At 45.0% G+C, this 19,035-nt stretch overlaps 1 pseudogene; it reads right to left on the bottom strand.

Annotated features, from left to right (window-relative positions):
* Positions 1–3,695: 3,695 nt before the first annotated feature.
* LOC102021221 overlaps positions 3,696–19,035 on the bottom strand; it is a 16,874-nt pseudogene continuing 1,534 nt past the window's right edge.

Here is a 19,035-nt window from a genome sequence, read left to right as displayed (position 1 = left end):
TGACTCAGTGGTGTCGGGAGTGACAACTCTGGGGCTTCTTTCCCTGTCATGGTCCCAGGTAAGACCCTGGCATTGTTTCACTTTTCTAAAGGCAGAAAACCCCTAACAAGGACTACCAGTGAGTGAGTTCTCACGCAGCCCAGGAAATGTGTGCGCTGAGACAAAATTAATTTGACCTAAAGAATATTTCAAAAATGCAGTTTTGGGGCCACACTTGAATCTGAGGTCTGAGAGTCATCATACAAGTCCTACATTATGTTAACTTGAAGAAATTAAGGTGAAGTTAATTCTTAATTTTGTGGAAAAGAATAGCATGTAGACATGAAGCCCACTTCTAATGCCAAACTGATTTTCTCCTTTAAGCCTTTTTTTCTTGTCGATTTTAACTAAATAGCAGCAAGAAATTTTTTTTGCCTCCTTTCTTGCCTTTTTCCTATTGCAAGTTAAAAATCACAGCTAGCCACTTTGGAAAGCTGTGGCTTTTTCTTATTAAGCTAAATGCACTCTTACTGCATGATCCAGCAGTCTCACTCTTACTCAATAAAAATGAAAACACATGTCCACCTGAAGGCAGGTGCTTAAATGTTTATACGAAATTTATTGTTATTAGATAAAACTGGCAACACCCCAAATGTTCGGTGGGTAAATAGAAACAAATTTGGTATGTGCCTACAAGGGAACTCTATCCAGTAAACTGAAGGAACACACTATTGGTATATGTAACTCCACAGATGAATCTCAAGAATATAATGCTAAGCACACAAAAGTAACACACTATATGATTCCACATGTATAAAATCTTTTAAGAAGGAAAGCTATAGTGACAAAAAGTAGACAGGTTGCCAAGGGCTAGGCTGGGGAGGGGAAAGGGACTCATTGCAAAGGGATACGGGGGAACTTCTGGGGTGCTAGAATGTTCTAGTATGATTATGATAGTGTGTGTGGGGAGGTGGCCAGGTGCATTTGTTGGACCTCATCAAACAGCATACTATACTTAGAAGAGGTGAATTTCACTGTAGATAGATTATACCTCAAAAGAGCTGACAGAAATTATAAGAAGGAGTAAAGATGGAAGTCACTGGGGGTGTAGCTCAGTGATAGAGCACTTGCCTAGCGTGTGTGAAGCCCTGGGTTGGATCCCTAGCACTATCCCCCTCCAAAAAAATGTAAGGTCATGAAGAAGGTATTGATTAACTAGGGTCCCCCAGCTTGCTGCTCGTTATGATAGAAGTGACTTGCTATCAGGAGGTGAGGTCTGGTCAGAAGAGGCAGTCACTGTGGGCACGCCCTGAAGGGCTTCGCTCCCTTTTCAGCTCCTTCCGTGGCTCTCTCTGCCTCCCCTTGGTCATGCTCTTTCTTCTTTGGAGCGACCTTCCTTTAAGTCATGAATGTCAAGTATTCTGTCCCGGCCATGAGAAAAGTGACTCAGACACAAAAGTTCATTTTTCTTGAGTATTTTTGAATTGCATGTTGCACGTTCTCTCTCTCCACGCACTGCACCCCAGGGATCCGCTGGGAAGAGGCCCGCCCCCACTTCCTCAGCACCCTTTCCCTCACTGGTCAGGAGCTGCACTGTCTTGGTTCAACTGGTGCAGAGCTCCAAGTACAATACGAGCCAACCTGAGCCCTTCCCCACCCCACCCTCCTCTCAGGCAGGCAGGTAGGAGGCTGTCTGTCTGCCTATCTGTTGTTTGTCTGTCTATTGGAGAAAATATCTATTGAAAGAGAGTTAAAGGAGTTGGCCCTCACAGTTGTTAGGGCTGGCAAGTTAGAAATAGTGGGGCAGACAGGCTGATTGAAAATATTACTCAGCTACAAAGAAGGATAAACTCAAGGCTTTTATAGGTAAATGGATACAACTTGAGACCATACTCATCAGTGAAATAAATCAGACTCAAGTGTGTAGACATATTGTCTCCTAGTGTAAAAAACTGAGAGTAAATGAGATCCAACATGTGCAATAGATATTGTGAAACAGAAAGAAACTGTTCAAAAGGAAAGAACAACTGGGATGGGGAAAAGGAGAAAAGAAGGAAGGGAAAAGAAAACATACACACACACACACACATATAAGCAGATATATATATATATAAATAGATACATATATACACACACAAGATAGCTAAGATAATTATACTACTAATTTCTATGAGTGCATTAAAAAGAACTGTTTGTGCTTATATTGTTTGATTGATTTTTCACGCCTATCTCTTGTAATCTGAGCAACTACTTTGAAGATAACAATACACAATGTAGCAATTATTGTTAATCTGCTATTACCATGTTTTGAAATTCTATATCATTGTTTTATTTTTTCTCTTTAAAATGAAATAAAATAATATCTAGGTAAGAGATGCATGGCAAGTGAGGAGAGAAGGTTGGACTCAGGCTGAACTTCCGTGGTGCAGTCTTGAGGTGCAAGTCCTTCTTTCTGGGGTGGGTGAGGGCCCTTAGTCTTGGCTGCTGAGGCCTCCCCAGCTTGAATGGGGCCCCCTGCAGTGTGCAGGCACACCAGCTCTACTTGGGTCTGCTGAGTTAGATGACAATCACACGTCAAACAGACCTGTACAGCAACATCTGCACTAATGTTTGACCAGACAGCTGTGCAGTGCAGCCAGGTGACATTTCAGCACACACACGAGGATCTTTCTTACCCTCTTCCTCCCATGTAAAGAGGTTAGAAGAATAGGTTTGGCTCCCGGCTCTGCCTTTGACCAGTTGTATTAACTTGAGAGTGTTACAGTATTTGTCCCTCTGGGCCTCCTCTTCCTCAATATAAACGAAGATTCTTGCTATGAATACTAAATGAGCTAATATGTTCAAATAGCCCAGAAGAGTACCCAGCACAAAAAGCTGGGTATATTACTATATACCAGACATTATTCTAAGCATTTTATATATATTAACTACTTTTCTGATTTTTCTGATTTTTCACATTTCCATTTTTTGGTCTTTCACACTCCAGTTATTTCATAACATGTTTTTGTTTTATGTTTTTTACATTAATGTAACAAAAAGGTGGGAGAGGGCTGGCAGTGTGTTTTATTTCTATAAATGAAGGGGAGGGGAGGAAGACAGAGCTCAGGTGAACAAAAATCACAAGGTCTGTGTTAGATTTGGCACCAGATAGAGCAAGAGGCAGAGGTAGATAAAACAAGCCTTTATTGCCAGCTTGGGAGGGTTGCAGGAGATTGCAAGGACAGTTGGAGGAGGAACCTGGGGAACCGGTTTTTGTTAGATTGGACTAGAGGTGAAGTTAATATGGGCAGGGAATGTGTCATATCTCGAGGGGGTTGGGAGTTAGTTGCCACGTATGCCAAAGGGAGTAGAAAGTTTATCTTATAAGTGTGTGTCCTGGCCAGTGCCATTTTTGGGATTCTAGATGTCAATCAGTCTGTATGGAAATGTGGAGAGAGGAAAGCAGGTCTGAGAGCCAGAGAAGGTGGTAAAGGCTTCATGCTCCAGAAAGATGGTGCTTGTTGTGCTGTCAGGTCAGTGATTCAAGTTGCTAGGTAACCTGTTCAGGAAGGAAGGGATGAGGGAAAAGAAGCAGAAATCAGTTTTCTAAGAAAGGAATCTAACATGTTCATGGCACAGCTAGTTAGTGAAAGCCTAAGTTTGACATTTCTACTTTCTCTTGAAAGCCTCCACCATGTTGTTCTTAAGAGCAACTTCTTTTATCCATCTGCGAAAGTCTACACTGACCTCAGCCCACTGACAAGGTCATTTGTTTTTTTAAGGTAGATGTCATTCAGTGTACTTCTGAGGTAGGAGATTAGGGCTGGGGCAAACCTGACAGTTGGGTGGGTGTAATATGTCAAATGTCATAAAAACTCAGAGGATATGCATGTTCTCAGGACCCACAGTGACTCCAGGCTACTATGCACTATACCTGGGACCAGTTAGAAATCGATATTCTCATCCCTCATTTCAATATGGTGTTGTTTGAAGGACCAATCAGAGATGCTATTTTCAATGCTTCATTTACATGTGGGTGCAACCATTCAGAAGATGCTAATTCTGATCCTTCATTTACATCTGGGAAGAAGCCAAGCAAAGTTTTCCATAGGACAGTTTCAATTTAGCATAACACAATGTGAGTTTTTGATAGGCCAATATCCCATGCTTTATTTGCATGAGAAAGAAACCAATCCGGAAATTTTGGATACAAAAGGTCCCTTTCTCTTATCCTTGGGGCTGCTTTCACTGCTTTCACCCTGGAGCGTATACTTCTTCTCTACCTTCAGTAAATGTACACCTTTGCTGCCTTTTCTGTGTGTCTTGTCCAATTCTTTATTCCAGACAGGAAAGCCTCATGGGACCCCCTCCCCCAGTCTGGTAAGACTGCTCATTTTATTTTCCTTGTCCTCTACCAGGTGCTGGATATTGGCTCTGTGTGGGGAGCCATCGCTCACACTTTCATCCTTCTCCATGTTTTTGGTGGAGCTTTCATGGTGCCCAAGCTGGACTGGTTGTTTTGCAGCTACATCATCACTGTGGAGGTCAACATGTACTGGGCAGTGTGGCCGCTGGGCCTCTGTACTTCAACACATAGATGGAATCCCAGTTACCTTCGATATTCTTTGCTCCATCTCCAGCCTTCTTTATGATGCTCACTCCAGCAAAGCCCTGATCCAGATCCCAGAGGTAGACAGATGAGACGATGCCCTCCAAATAAAGTTCTTAGGCCTAGTCAAAGTCATTGTTGGCTTCCACTTCCGGCTTTCTCAGTCGAGCAGGTGACATGGCCCCTCTGCCAAAGGAGGATCATATTTGTTACTCCATGGTGACCTATAGGAGTCCCCATCTCTGCTGCAGCCACACAAAAGCTAATCCCTTCCTGCCATCCTGTCTCTGGCTTTTTCAGTGGCTGGTCAACAGAAGGTGGAGATCCTCACACAGACTGGGCACAAGGTCCGTCAGAATGGAATGTCACTGACCTTCTTCTCAATTTGCTCAGCTGCTGATCACTCATGGTGGCCCAGTGGGCCAGTCCTGGTCCCAGTGTCTCTGGACCACCGCCCCCCCCCCCCCCAGGGCCTGGCATTTCCCCTTCCCTAGGTGCCCTAGAAGTGAACTTCCGGGTCTGCACCCCCCCATTATTAACTATTTTTCAAGGCCATTAGCTCTTCATCAAAGTAATTACGTTTATAAGTGAAGCAAATCCCACAGCATGGCCAATAAATGACTTGAATCAAGGAGGGAGGAAGGGAGCCATAGCATTTGAAGTAAATCAGACAGGATAAGGAACCAATGGTTTCAAACTTTGGTGTTCACCAAATGCCCACAGCCTTCCCCTTCTTACTTCCTTATCAGCATTTGAATCCTAGAATTTAAGATAATTTTTGAAAGCATCTTGCTCAAAGATACTCTTCCTGTTTTATATAATCACTCTTTTGGCAGAAGCCTTATATTTTTCTTTTTTGGGGTAGAGTATAAAACAGCATCTCTCATGCATTATACTTTAAACATGTATTATCTGTGGGCTGGTGGACTATTTCTATGGGAAAAGATATTCTAAGATCCAAACAAATGAATTACAAAAAAATGCGGGTAAATACTCCATCTCTGATTTGGAGGCTGTGACTTTAAGTGCAGACAGTGAATGAAGTGGTTTAGGGTAAGGGCTTTGGAGCTTTCCAATGGCTGGGAGTGTGAGTCCCACCCTACCCATCTCCGGTAATGCCACTGTGCCCAAATTGCTCACACCCCAAAAGCCTCAGTTCCTCAGCTCAGGAATGAAGATGATAACTAATACATCACAGATTTGCTATAAGGATGAAGGGAGTTTTTCTGGCACATAAAAAGTGCTCATTGAATGAAATTGTTCCACTCTAGAGATCATTCCATGGTATTTGTAAATACTCAGTTATTTTGTACCAAATATACCTTGCTGTACAAAGAAGAAAAGTCACCAAAGGCATTGGTAGTTACTCTTCTTACCCTTCTAAGCTCCCTATGCACATATGTTCATCCACATTTCTCCAGAGAGTATTTGCTTCCCTGGAAGGACTTCCCAAAACCCATTATATCTGGCTTCAGCAAGTGTTACTGAGATCACCAGTGACTTCTGATCTCCAAATCAAGATGACACTTGCATCTTTAAATCGCTGGGCCTCTTTGACTGTCTTGTCTATCTGCTCTGTGTTATAGGCTGACTTTGGTCTCCCTAACATTACTGTGCTAGAGTCTTAGCTCCCAGTGCCTCAGAATGTGACTATGTTTTGAGATAGAAGTCATTAGAGTGGATCCTAATCCAACACAACCAGTGTCCTTACAAGAACGGGAAATTGGGACACAAGACACACATACCCTTGGAAGATCATGTGAAGATACAAGGAAAACATAACCTTTTACAAGCTGAGGAGAGAATCAGTCTGGGCATGGTGGTGCATGCCTGTAATCCCAGCACTGGGGAGGTTGAGGCAGGAGGGTCTTTGGGAGTTTAAGACCAGCCTGGGCTACAAAGTGAGCCCAAGGCCAGCCTGAACTGCATAGTGAGACTCTGTCTCAAAATGACAGATAAATAAATAAATAAACAAATAAATAAGATAAAAGCAAGCCAAGGAGAGAGACCTCAGGAGAAAGCAACCCTGCTGACACCTTGATCTTGGACTTCAGCCCCCAGGACCATGAGAAGCTGGAGTTCCATTCCTGGCATGTTGCTGTGGCAGCCCTATCATAATAACTCTCCTTTTCGAAATCGTCTCCTCCCTGGATTCCCACAGCTTTGGGTGTTCCTGTTTCTCTTCCCAAGTGTTCTTACGGGATGGACTTCTTTTCTTTTGCCCATCCTGCATATGGGCGATTCTCAGGGTTTGATGTCCTTTCTCATCCCATACGCTCTGCCCAGCACATGTCACCTGATGTGATGTTCTACCTGTGTTCCCAAATACCAATCCCATGACCTTGGCCTGGGCCTCTCCGCTCAGCCTCGTATTTGTGTGTCAGACTGCACATCTTCCCTGAATCTTCTCATGCACTTCCGGGTCTGCAGTCTCAAGCTAGTCATCAGTGTACCCCAAACCAGCCCTTTCTCCTGCATTCTCTCCTCCTGTGCTTGCCATCTTTCTGTTGCTCCACACCAGAGACTTGAGAACCATTCTTGATTTTCCCCCTGCCTTAACAGATTACGTCCCAAAGATGCAGTAAGCCATCGCGTCCTGTCCGTATCTGCTGCCTGTTACATTAAGAAAAAACCTCAGCAGACTGTTTTCTCCTACTGTATTCTCAACACAGATTGCTTCTGTGACCAGAGGTATGAAGGTTTCCCCACTCATCAGTTCTCAGAAGGGCACCAACTGCGTGGCTGCAGTTCAACTCCGTTCTGACGCTATCTGCCTGGACAGGGCAGCAGACTGCAGTAGGGGCCCAGTTGCGTTCCCGCCCTTATCACCACCCATGCCAGTTGTGGGTCTAGGCCCCCAGTACTTCTGGCCAACTGGTTTATAGGTTGTGGGTTCCCCCAGGACCCACTTAGGTGTGGTCACTTGCTAGAATGGCTTGTAGAACTCGGAGAAGCACTCTCCTTATTTTTGCTGCTTCACTACCAAGGATATTTTAAAGTACATTAATCAACAGCCGGATAAGCGCGAGGGCAAGGTTTGGAAGGTGGGCAAACAGGCGCGTCTGTCCCTGTGCAGTCAGGTGTGCCACCCTTGCCAAGTGGGGGCGTGTTTGGCAGCCTTGAAATTCACAGAACCCTGTTCTTTTGAGTTTTTACAGATGCTTCAATGTATAGGTGTACTTGATTAAATCCTTGGTCACTGGTAATCAGCTGAACCCTCAGCCCCTCTCCCTGTCCCCGAGGCAGGAGAAAGTGTTCCCAGGATGATGTTTGCAGATCCCCCTCCTCACATTAAAATCAAAAATAAAAATCCCAGCCTTTCACCCCAAAGCCATGGTCCCCTCGGGGTTTTGGCCGCTGCTCTCTTGCCATGAATCAGCAAACTCTTGATCTTCCCATATTCCTTGACTATTGGTAGATTCTTGTAACACCCATGGGCTGGGCTCTCACATGCCACAGCTTGCATGGCCCTGGGATGGTTGCCTGGACTCCCCTCCCTCCGTAGCTCTCTGCCCACCCACAATAGCACCATGGATTCTTTTGGAAAAACAATTTAAAAGACATTTAAAAATCTTTAGAGCAATTTTATGTTCACAGCAAAATTGAGAGATTTCCTGTATACCCCCAACACATGCGTAATCTCCGCCATTTTCAACTTCCCCCTCTAGAGTGGGGCATTTATTGCCATTGATGAACCTGCATGGACTCGTCCTTATCATCCTGAGTCCGTGGTTCCCATTACGGCTCACTCTTGTGCTGTGGATTCTGCGGCTTTGGAAAAATGTGGGAAGCCAGGGATCCACCAACCTAGTTCCATGGAGCAGCTTCACTGCACTGAAAATCACTGTGCTCAGCCTGTTCAACCCTCTCTCTCCCCAAACCTCTGGAAACCACCAATGACTTGACTGTCACCATAGTTTTATTGTTTCCAGAATGTCAGTGTCATGTGGTTGGAACCAAACAGTATGTAGCCATGCTAGTTGGGCTACTTCCACTTAGAAATATACATTTAAGGTTTCTCCAAATCTGTTCATAGTTTGCTAGCTCATTTCTTTTTAGCACTGAGTAATGTTCCATGCTTTGGATGTACCACAATACCATTCACCTTCCGAGGGGTGTATTTGCTGCTTCCACATCTTGACAGTAATGAATAAAGCTGCTATAAACATTTTTGCACAGGTTTTGTGTAGGTGTAAGAGCTTACTGCTTCAGGTAATTATTGGAGTGCAATTGTGGGACTGTTATTATAATAGGTACTTAGAGGCTGGGCCTGCAGATGCCCAGTGGGTAATGGCATTCATTTTACATCTGTCTTCTTCATTACCTTAAAACTTTGGGTTGGATCCCTGCCCAGCTCTGCATGGAGACAGTTTAGGTTTATCAGCCCTAAATTTACCTAGCCTTTCTCATCCTCCTTCATGACTGAGGACATTGAGATAAGAGTAACTCTTATGGTTTGGGATTTTTGCAAAGGGAGCAATATAATACAGGACACATATTTTATAAGATTATTTATAGTAGTCACCCAAAGAATCATACACAAGACAGCGCAGGAAATCTGTCCACATACTAGAGACCAAAGAATTCAGCTAGAGCCTAGATCCCACAATAATGTCCTTCATGAGTCCAGCTAAACACCTAGAGCCCATAACAATACCTCCCACAAATCCAACTGGAGGCCCAGAGCCCACTACGTCTCATGCAGGCCTGTTTCACGGATCTGCACTGGGAAGGCCCACAGGTCAGTGGTGGAAGCTAGGAAGTCTGTGCCAGTGGGATGAAGGATCTGTGCTGGCAGGCTGAGGGATCTACACTGGAGCCAGGAAGTGATGCTCAAGATAAAAACCAGAGTTTCCTGAAAAGTACCACAGCCATCCTCAGCAACAGTGAGGTCCCAAGCTCCTCTGACGGTGAAGACAGCTGAGTTCCCATCAAGAAAGCCAGTGCAGCAAGCTTCTCCAGGAGACTGGCAGTGCACCATCTTCCCCTCCAAAGCCAGGAAGTGACGCTCAAAGTGAGGACCGGAGCTCCCCCAAAGTGAACCAAAGCTATTCTCAGTGCCAACAAGGTCCCGAGCTCTTCGGAGGATGAAAACAGCTGAGTTCATCAGGAAAGCCAGCATGACAAGCTCCTCCAAAACAACCAACAGCTCCTTACAGCTTCTACCAGCCAATACCCTTTCTCAGCTAACAGCCTAACTTCTTCTTCTCCAGTTCTGCCTCTTATGCTGCGGGTAACCATCCCCAGGTGGGCCTCCCACACCTAGCACCACACTTACTCAGTTCAGCTGGGGGTTATAAGTTGACCATCAGTTGTCAATCCACCACAGTAACTAAGGCGCTTTTAAGATTTTCAGGGCCATTCAGTTACCTCTTTTTCCAGTCACCTGTTTTAGACCCCCTGGAGTGATGCCTGGAAGTCTCTACTCACTGTCCTAAACCTCAGTTACCTCAGACTCCACAAGAAGCAGATCCTTACAGACCACCCCCTGAAAATGACACCCTCCATCCTGGGGAAGCAATCATCTCCTGGGCACCAGTTGTCCTCCCAGGCCATTAAAACTTCTCTGGAGCAACCTGTGCAAACCCTGCAGCTATGCAAACCCCATCCCTTGGTTTTGTTCTTCTTTCTTATAAAACCTGAAAGCTTCTGTCAGTTCCACCAAGACAGACCTTGAGTCCTTCTCCTGTCCTCCCTAGCATGGCCGTGTTGAATAAAACTCCTTTTCCGTCCTTTACTGTGGCTCACCTTGGCTGATGTCTTAGGATGGGACCCAGAGCTGGGCTCTCAGCCTAAGACTATGAAAACAATACAAAAGTGTGTTTACATCGGTGAGAGACTGCCCGACTACCTCCCAAGGTGGCTGTCCCACTTTGCATTCCCCCAGCAGTGGGTGAGAGCTCCCCACCAGCATTTGCATTGCAGTTAATAGTCCTGAGTTTGGCTGTTCTAATAGGTGGCATCTCTTCATTTTCCTTTGCATTTCTGCCTTTCCTTGGGGACATATGATGTAGAACATCTCTTCCTATGCTTATTTGCCATCATTGCATTGACTTTGGTGAGGTGCCTACTAATGTCTTTCACCTTTTTCAACCAGGCTACTGGTCTTATTGTTGAGTTTTAAGAGGTTTTTTTTTCTTTGCATATTTTAGACAAAGCCCATTTTTAAAAAATTGCTATTCCCAGTAATGCTTTTATTATTATTATTTTTTAAATTGACAAGTCATAATTGTATATCTATGGAGTACAGTGGCATGTTGGGGTCAAGTTAATTAGCATAGTCATCACCTCAATTACTTTATTGTGGTGAGACTTTTTTTTAAATTTTTTTTATTTATTTATTTTTTTTATTTTAAGGATAAAAGGAGGGAAACATTAACAGACATACAACATTTTACAACATATCACAAGTACAATACAGACAATACAGAGTTACAAACAAAGTGGTAGGGAATTAACAATGGTGGTTGTATTACATATTGATATCTTCAAAGTGGCTTCTCATGAAAACAGATATAGACATGCAATACTGGTCAACCAAAGACTCATTGACAGTTTCTTTCAGCATAGAAACAGCAGATAGAAGAACAACCATGTTATCTATCCTGTATATACATACATACAAAATTTTTCCTTCTTTCCCTTCTCTTTTCCCACATCCCAGAAGCCCTTTACTCTTCGGTGGTTTCCTATCATTTCACAGTGTCTATCATACCTCCGAGTTTAACTTAACTCTTTCAAGTTTTACACTAGTGACACAATGCGGTGCTTGCACATGTATGTTTGATTTATTTCACTTATGAGTATGGTCTCTAGTTGTGACCATTTAAATATAAAGGCCTCGAGTTTATCTTTCTTTACAGCTGAGTAATATTCCATTATATAAAAGTACCATAATTTTCTTATCCAATCCTCGGTGGATGGACATTTGGGTTGCTTCCACATTTTAGCAATTACAAATTGTGCTGCTATGAACATAGGTGCACATATATCACTGTGATATGATGTTTTTAGATCTTCTGGGAAAATACCCAGCAGGGGGATAGCTGGGTTGAATGGGACCTCTAAACCTAGTTTTCGGAGGAATCTCCAAACTGATTTCCACAGTGGTTTCACCAGTCTGCATTCCCACCAGCAGTGGAGAAGGGTTCCTATTTCTCCACAGCCTATTGTGGTGAGACTTTATTTTACAGTGTTGGGAAGGAAACCCTGCACCTTGCACATGATACGCTAGGCAAGTACTCCAACTGCTGAGCTGCACCCTGTGGTGAGACATTTGAAATTCGCTCTCTTGGTAGTTGTATCAGTCAGTGTTTACTAGAGAAACAGATATAACATAAGATATACAAATGTATAAGAATTTACAAGACCAGCTTACAGTGGTCACCTGCAGAGTGGATGAGGAAGCAGGTAGAGTGTGTCTGCACACTGGAGACTGAAGGAGTCAGTCCAAGGTCTGGAGCTCACTGCAGTGCCCATCTGAGTCCATATCGGGGGGCCGATGGGTCTTCAGTGGAACACTGAGGAGTCTAATCTGGAAGGATGAAATATCTGCGCCGGAAGCTAAAGAGTCTGCGCCGGAAGCTAAAGAGTCTGCGCCGGAAGCCAGGAGATGATGTCCAAGGTGAAGGTGAAGGCTGGAGCTCCTCCAAAGAAACAGCAGCAGATCCGTCCTTCCTCATTTCCCCTTTATACCACCCAGATGATAGGCCACTCTAGCATGGGTCTCTCATACCTAGGGTGTGCAACTGATGAGTTGATTTAGTTAGGCTTCTCTAAAGTTCTCAAGTTGACACAATCAACCATCACAGCAGTTTTGAAATATGCAGCACATTATTATTAACCATAGTGACCATGCTACAATAGATCATAAAAGTTATCCCTTCTGTCTGACTGAGATTTTGTACCCCTTGAACATCTCTCCGTCTTTGGCCCCAGGCACCGCCCCAGCTTCTGGTAACAACCTATGCACTCTCTGTCATCTTTCTAGATTCCACTTGTGAGGAAGAGCGTCCCAACCCCAGGGGCCTTTTCAGGCCCCCGGGATGCCTGTGTGGTCCTCCTCATGGGGATAGAGTGGGAAGGGTAACTGCAAGGATGCTATTTCAGGGGGACAAGAATGAGGACAAGGAGGCAGCAGTCTTCCAAACACACCTGTTGTGTCCATAAAAACCGTTTTCCAAGTCAACTTCAGCTGTTGCTGGTTTCCCAAAGGTGCTCTGGGAAGGGTTGTTTGGTGTTAGATGAAGCCATCTACTGCCACCTTATGGCAAAAAATTAGAAAGAAATAGCACAGTGTCCCACTCATAAAATTCGGTGAACTTCTAAAGCCGGATCAATTTTTAGTTCTTCTTGCCCTGAGAAATTGATGAATTATTCTGTGCTTGATCTGAGAACATTGCCTCTCCTGCACAGACTTCATTCATCATAGTTTCCTCGATCTCCTGTTGTCAGTTTTCCTCTCTACTGACTCATTCTCATTGGCACCGAAGCCTGTGGATGGGTCATCCACTTAGAACCACACAAAGCAGCAGAGATCTTGCCTGCACCCTGCAATTCTTCCTGTCACCAGCCCGTTTCTCTTCTCCCCTTTATCATAAGCCTTCCAAGAATTTTCTACATTCCTTTTTATGTTTTCTTCAAATTCTCCCTTCTTCCTCCTCCTCTCCCTCCTTCCTTCTCCCCACCCCCACCCTGGAGATTAAACCCAGATCCTTGTGCATGCCAGGCAAGTGCTAGATCACTCGGTCACATCTCCAGCCCTTTTTGTTTTTTTCTGGGATCAGGTCTTGCTCAGTTGCCTGGGTTGGCCTTGAACTTGCAATCTTCCTGCCTCAGCCTCCAGCCTAGCTGAGATTACAGGTTTATGAACTGTACCTGGCCTTTTATCTTTAAATCTACATTGTATTGAGTTTATTCCCAGTGATATTTTTACCCCCAAACTCAAGGCCAAAAAGAGACATTCACATTACCAAACCCGATAGTCAAGTCTCAGTCCTCGGACCTGACTACCGCTGATGTCACTGCTGACTTCCAAGGCTCCTCTGTCTCCTTGTTCTCCCTCTGACTTCACAGGCACTCTCAGTACCTGTTGCTGTTGCCTTCTCTTATCTCTGAGCTTTAAATGCTGGGACACTCAGGGCCCACTCTTCCCACTTCTTCTCTGCCTGCGTAGCCTTTGGAATCTCTGTGCTTTCCTTCCCCTCTGTGTTCTGACCACTCCAACCTCCCTCAACCTTTCCCCTCTAAATTCTATGCTGGACGTCACCACTTTGTAGGGGGAAAGGTATTATCTTTGTCTCACCCAGTGCAAGGTTCACACTGACACCCCTGTAACAAAAGATAGGTTAACAAGAGAAAACCTACTGAACCGAAGTTTTATGTGACAGTGGTGCCAAAGACCTGAAGAAAAGGGTGTATTTTTTGCCCTTAGGTTTAACCAAGAAGGGACAGTTGTATAGAAGTGTGATTAAACAGAAAGGAAGTCTGACTTAATAGACTGGGAAACACTTAGTAAGACACATTGGCTCCATCTTCTTGGCCTCTCCGTGTGACATTCCTTCCTTCTGGGTATAGGACAGGATGTCTGTCATCGAAGGGTCTTCAGGAGAGAAGGTCAGAGGGACATTTCATCTCCTTTAGCTTAAACCACCCTGTCTGCCCCAGTGCCATGTTAGGGCGGTGTTTCCTACATCCCCCTTGGATGTCTGTAAGGCATTTTGAAGCAAACAGCCTTCAAACTTTTGATTTCTTTCCAAATTCCCACCCAACCAGCTCTTCTCCAGTTTTCCTCCTCTCAGTAAATTGAAATCTCATTTTTCCAAAAGCTCATCCTTCGCTCTTTTTCTCATTTCCACACCTAATCCATTGGCAAATCCTGTCGACTTTAGTGTTTTGCCGTTTCTTTCCACCCTGTTACCATCGGCTCAGTCCAAGAGAACTGTTGGAAAAACCATTGGAAAAACTCCCTGCTGGGTCTCCCTTTCCCCACAGTGTCCCCCTTATTGTCTCTTTATCTATACAGGAGCCAGGAGCCTGCATGGTACTTTTAAAGTGAAAATAAGACCCCGTCTCTTCTCTGTTTGAAACCAGCCCATAGCATCCTGCCTTCACTCATTTTCTGTTGCTATAGCAGAATACTGGCGACTGAGTAACTTCCAAAGCAAAGCAATTTATTTCTTATGGCTCTAGAGGCTGCCAAGACACAGATCAAGGGACCACTTTGCTGAAGGCCTTGCAGAGTCCTAGGGTGAGGCAGGCACCAGGCTTGGTCCTGCCCTGTGTTGTCCTTACTGCCTGAAAGCCTTGCTCCTCATGTGCCTTAGGTCTCTGCTCAAGGTCTCCACTTAGCAGGGTGGCCTTTCTGGAGCTCACCATCAAAAATTAATCTCCTCTCTCCTTTTCCCTCTTTCTCTCAGCTTCCACTGTGGTGCATTGTGAGCTATGAGAAGTTTAACAAGAGCAAGGACTTGGTTTTTTTATTCACCCGTGCGTTCCTCAGTGCCCAGCACATGGTAGATGCTGTAGCTTGGACCTTGAATATCCCCTGAAGGCCCCTGTGTCGATGCTCAGTGTCCAGCCTGTGGTGCGACTGGACTGCAGTGGTCCCTGGCTGGGGGGAGCACTGTGAAGAAGTTGGACCACTGGCATGACCTCGATGGGGATATTGGGACCTGGGATCCATCCCCCTTCTTGGCCAGGGCGAACGGGCATCTTCTACTGTGATACCACCTCATCGTACAGGTGTGATAAAAAATATGCTCAATATTTAGATTTTACCAAATTAAAAAGCAAAAAGCACATTGTTGTGAATCTTTACAGTATTTCTCCTCGCCTTGAACACACTTGTCTCAGCGTTGTTGGCACTTTCTGAAGCAATGCTGCAAGTTCTCTTTTGTGAGTGTCTTTAGTTATGCCGTGGGGGCTGCCTCGATGTCCTGAACGGATTCAAAATATTTGCCTTTCATGGTCACTTTCTTTGGGGAAGAGCCAGAAGTCACACAGGGCCAGATCTTGTGAATAAGGTGGATGAGGACACAGTGTTGATTTTCAAGGCTGTCTTTCCACTGGATGACACTCGGCAGCAGCATTTGCTGTATGTTTTTATAGTACCTTGTAAAGACACTTTTGAAGGAGGATTTCCAGAACTGCCTCAGAGATTGGCAAGGCAATGGGAGAAGTACGTTCAAAGTGAGGGGGAGTATTTTGAAGGGGATTAATGGTAATGTGCCTTGCACTGTAATAAATTTTTAAAAGTTTAAATATTTACCAAATAGTTCGATCACACTTTGTACTATGCCACCATGGGCCCAAAACAACAGGGCCAGGAAGTCATGGACTGAAATCTCTGAAACTCTGAACCAAAGTAGACCTTTCTTCCTTGTGAGTTGATTGTCTCAGGTCTGTTGTCACTGAGACAGAAAGCTAACACAGTAGGCATGCACTAAATATTCGCTGGATGAATGGATGAGCGCCAGTGTCCCAGGAGATCCAGTTTCAAAAGAAGGGATATATTCTAACCCATTTACTTCTGCTTGACTATGGCAGCACCAAGGGGATCTTTAATCAACTTTAAATTAATTATATATTTATTGTTCATGGAGGGAAGCTGCCATTGCTAATTTTTTTCCCTGCCTAGCTGGAGACAAGAAGTTGGATTTCCTGTCTCAAGAAGAATCCACCGGGCCCTTTGGGTCCAGAATCCTGCAGCAAGTTTTGTGCTCTAGGGATAGGGCCTTTGTGGTGACTTGAGGAGGCTGCCTTCAGCTCTGGACATCAAGGTGCAGAAGATAAGAGACCTCCTCTGAGAAAAGGGGTGGAGACTCCAGTGTTTTCGGAGGCTGAGTGTGAGGGGCATCTGAGATGGCTCCTGCTGCGGGAGCTCTACAGGCAGAAGGACCTCCAAGGTCAGGAGGGAAGAGGAGGCGTTACCTGGTGACCTGGATGTCGGGTTGTCACGGGGGCAAAGGTGGTTCTGACATAGTGCTGAGTGTGGGTGCCAGGCTGTCTGCAGGGGTGCATGCTTGTGAGTATGGCCTTGGGGGTTCACCTGGTTTGGGGATGGAGCTCCTTGTTTAGTGGTATCCTTGGAAAACTGCTTTCCCCGCTGCCTTGAAGAAGCACTAAGTCTGAAAACCCATAGTAGCAGTGCGATCTCTCTGGATTGTACACGAGGAGCACACACTTAGTTCAGCCCCGCTCCTCCATGTCTTTCTGCTGGACTTCCCCTGTGCCAACGTGAACACCCCGTGACCCCAGCCTGGTGCCACCAGCTTCCCTCTTTCTTCACATCTTCTTGGCTGTCCTCATACTGACACCCTGGCTGCTTCCTGCTCCCCACCCTGGTCCACACCAACACCCTGAAACTTCTTCCCCTCCAGCAAGGAAGCTGCTCCTTCTCAGCTGCTGCAGCCCCCAGAGCTGATCAGTGCCCAGTGCACTGGGAGCCAGGTTCGCCCTCCACACCTCACCTGTAACCTGGATCATCTGCTGTTTGTCCCATTGTGGTGGATTAACTAATGGTCAACTTGTAACACCCAGCTGAACGGAGTCAGCGTGGTTCCGGGTGTGGAGGGCCCACCTGAGGATTGCTTCCAACAGCATAAAAGGAGAACTGGAGGGGAAGATGGTGTGCTGTTGATTCTCTTGGGAGAAGCATGTAGTGCTGGTTTTGCTGATATGAACTCAGCTGTTCACACTGTCAGATGAGCTTGGGTCCTAGCTGTCACTGAGGATGGCTGTGGTTTTCTTTGGGGGAGCTCTGGTCCTTATCTTAAGCATTGCTTCCTGACTCCAGTACAGATCCCTCAGCCTCCTGGCAGAGATCCTTTATCCCACTGGTGCAGACTTTCTAGTCTCCACCACTGACCTTCGGACCTTCCCAGTGCAGATCTTTGATACAGACTTGCGTGAGACATTGCCGTGGGATCCAGGCCTTCAGCTGGATTCTTTGGGTCTCCAGAGCATAAGCAGATCTCTTGCACTCTTCTGCATTTGACTTTTTGGGTGAATATTATAAAACCATCCTATAAATGATGTGTTCTGTATTAAATCTATTTCCTTATAAGCCATTGCTACAACACCTATTTATTAAAAAAGCAAAAACAAGGATGCGAACCAAAACAACCAAGGAAGCAGAGCAATAAGGGAAGTTGGCTGAGCCCACAGAACTGGAGCAGGGACTGGGCCACCCCTGCAGAGCACCCAGCACCTGCTACAGGGCCCGGGACATATATACATAGCGAAGCCAGGGGTAAGGGTTCAAAGAGTCAGTGCACGAACACAGCCAACCCATGGACTCAACCTTTGAGTTGAGTCGTGGATTGAAAATATTCAGAAAAAAATTGCACCTGTACTGAACATTAAAATTCTCTTCCTCCTTGTCCCCTTCTTCCTCTTTCTTTGTACTGGAGATAGAATGCAGGACCTTTGACTGAACTACATCCTGAGCTCTTTTTTTATCTTTTATTTTGATACAGCTAATTTGAGCCCATATACAGTATTAGTATATCAAGTAGCATTTATATCATGCTAGGTATTATAGGTCATCTAGAGGTGGCTGAAAGTAGACAGGAGGATATGTATAGGTTATATGCAAATATTATATCATTTTATAGAAAGGAGTTGTGCGCCTAAGGATTTTGGTATCTCAGGGGGCTCCTCAGCAGAGCCCCTGGCAGATGCCAAGGGACAACAATCTGTGAAACTGCAAAAGCCAGGAGACTGGAAATGGCGTTGACTCCCTGGTGGGAAGACAAGGGGGACATCTTAAGTTTATATTTACGTTTTATTTTAGTAACACAAAAATAATAACTGCTAATTGAAGACAATATGGAAAATTCCACAAGTATAAAGAAGAGAAAGAAAACCATCAGGAAATCTTGTGTAATTTGTTCTTTCAAAATGCTAAAGCCCTGGGGAGGAAGAATGCTGCTGCTGCCATCATTTACATCTTTGGATGAACTTCAGGTTCCTTGTGAAGTTATCGTGATACACGTTCAAGGTTGGGGTGCGGGCTGCTCCTCGGGCACCCTTCTCTCACAGAGAACAAGTCCACCTGGCCCAAATGGGGTATTAGTTGTATTCGTGACCAAAGGGCAGTGCTCACTACCTTTAAAGTGTCTGGTCTGCAATGCCATGTTGCAGATTAGCCCTGGACCTCTCTGTTTTTTCCCAACTTGAGTTTGTATGGATGGACAGGGATTAGGTTCTTTGGGGAAACAGAAATGGATATGTGTATATCTTATTTTTCTCTATCAATTATCTATCTATCTATCTATCTATCTATCCATCTATCTATTCTATCCATCCATTCATGCATCCACCCACCCACCCAGTCCATCTATCTGTGTGGAAGAGAGAGAGTGAGCATTTCTTTTTTTTTTTTTTTTTTTTTTTTTTTGGTTTTTCTCCGGTACCGGGAACCAAACTCACGACCTTGCGCTTGCCAGGCAGGCGCTTTTGCTGCT

This window comes from Chinchilla lanigera, unplaced genomic scaffold (assembly GCF_000276665.1).
Source record: "Chinchilla lanigera isolate Chin_1 unplaced genomic scaffold, ChiLan1.0 scaffold00064, whole genome shotgun sequence".
In the NCBI taxonomy this organism is placed as follows: domain Eukaryota; kingdom Metazoa; phylum Chordata; class Mammalia; order Rodentia; family Chinchillidae; genus Chinchilla; species Chinchilla lanigera.
The sequence above is the reverse complement of the archived record's forward strand: the minus strand, read 5'-3'. Positions and strand labels throughout refer to the sequence as shown.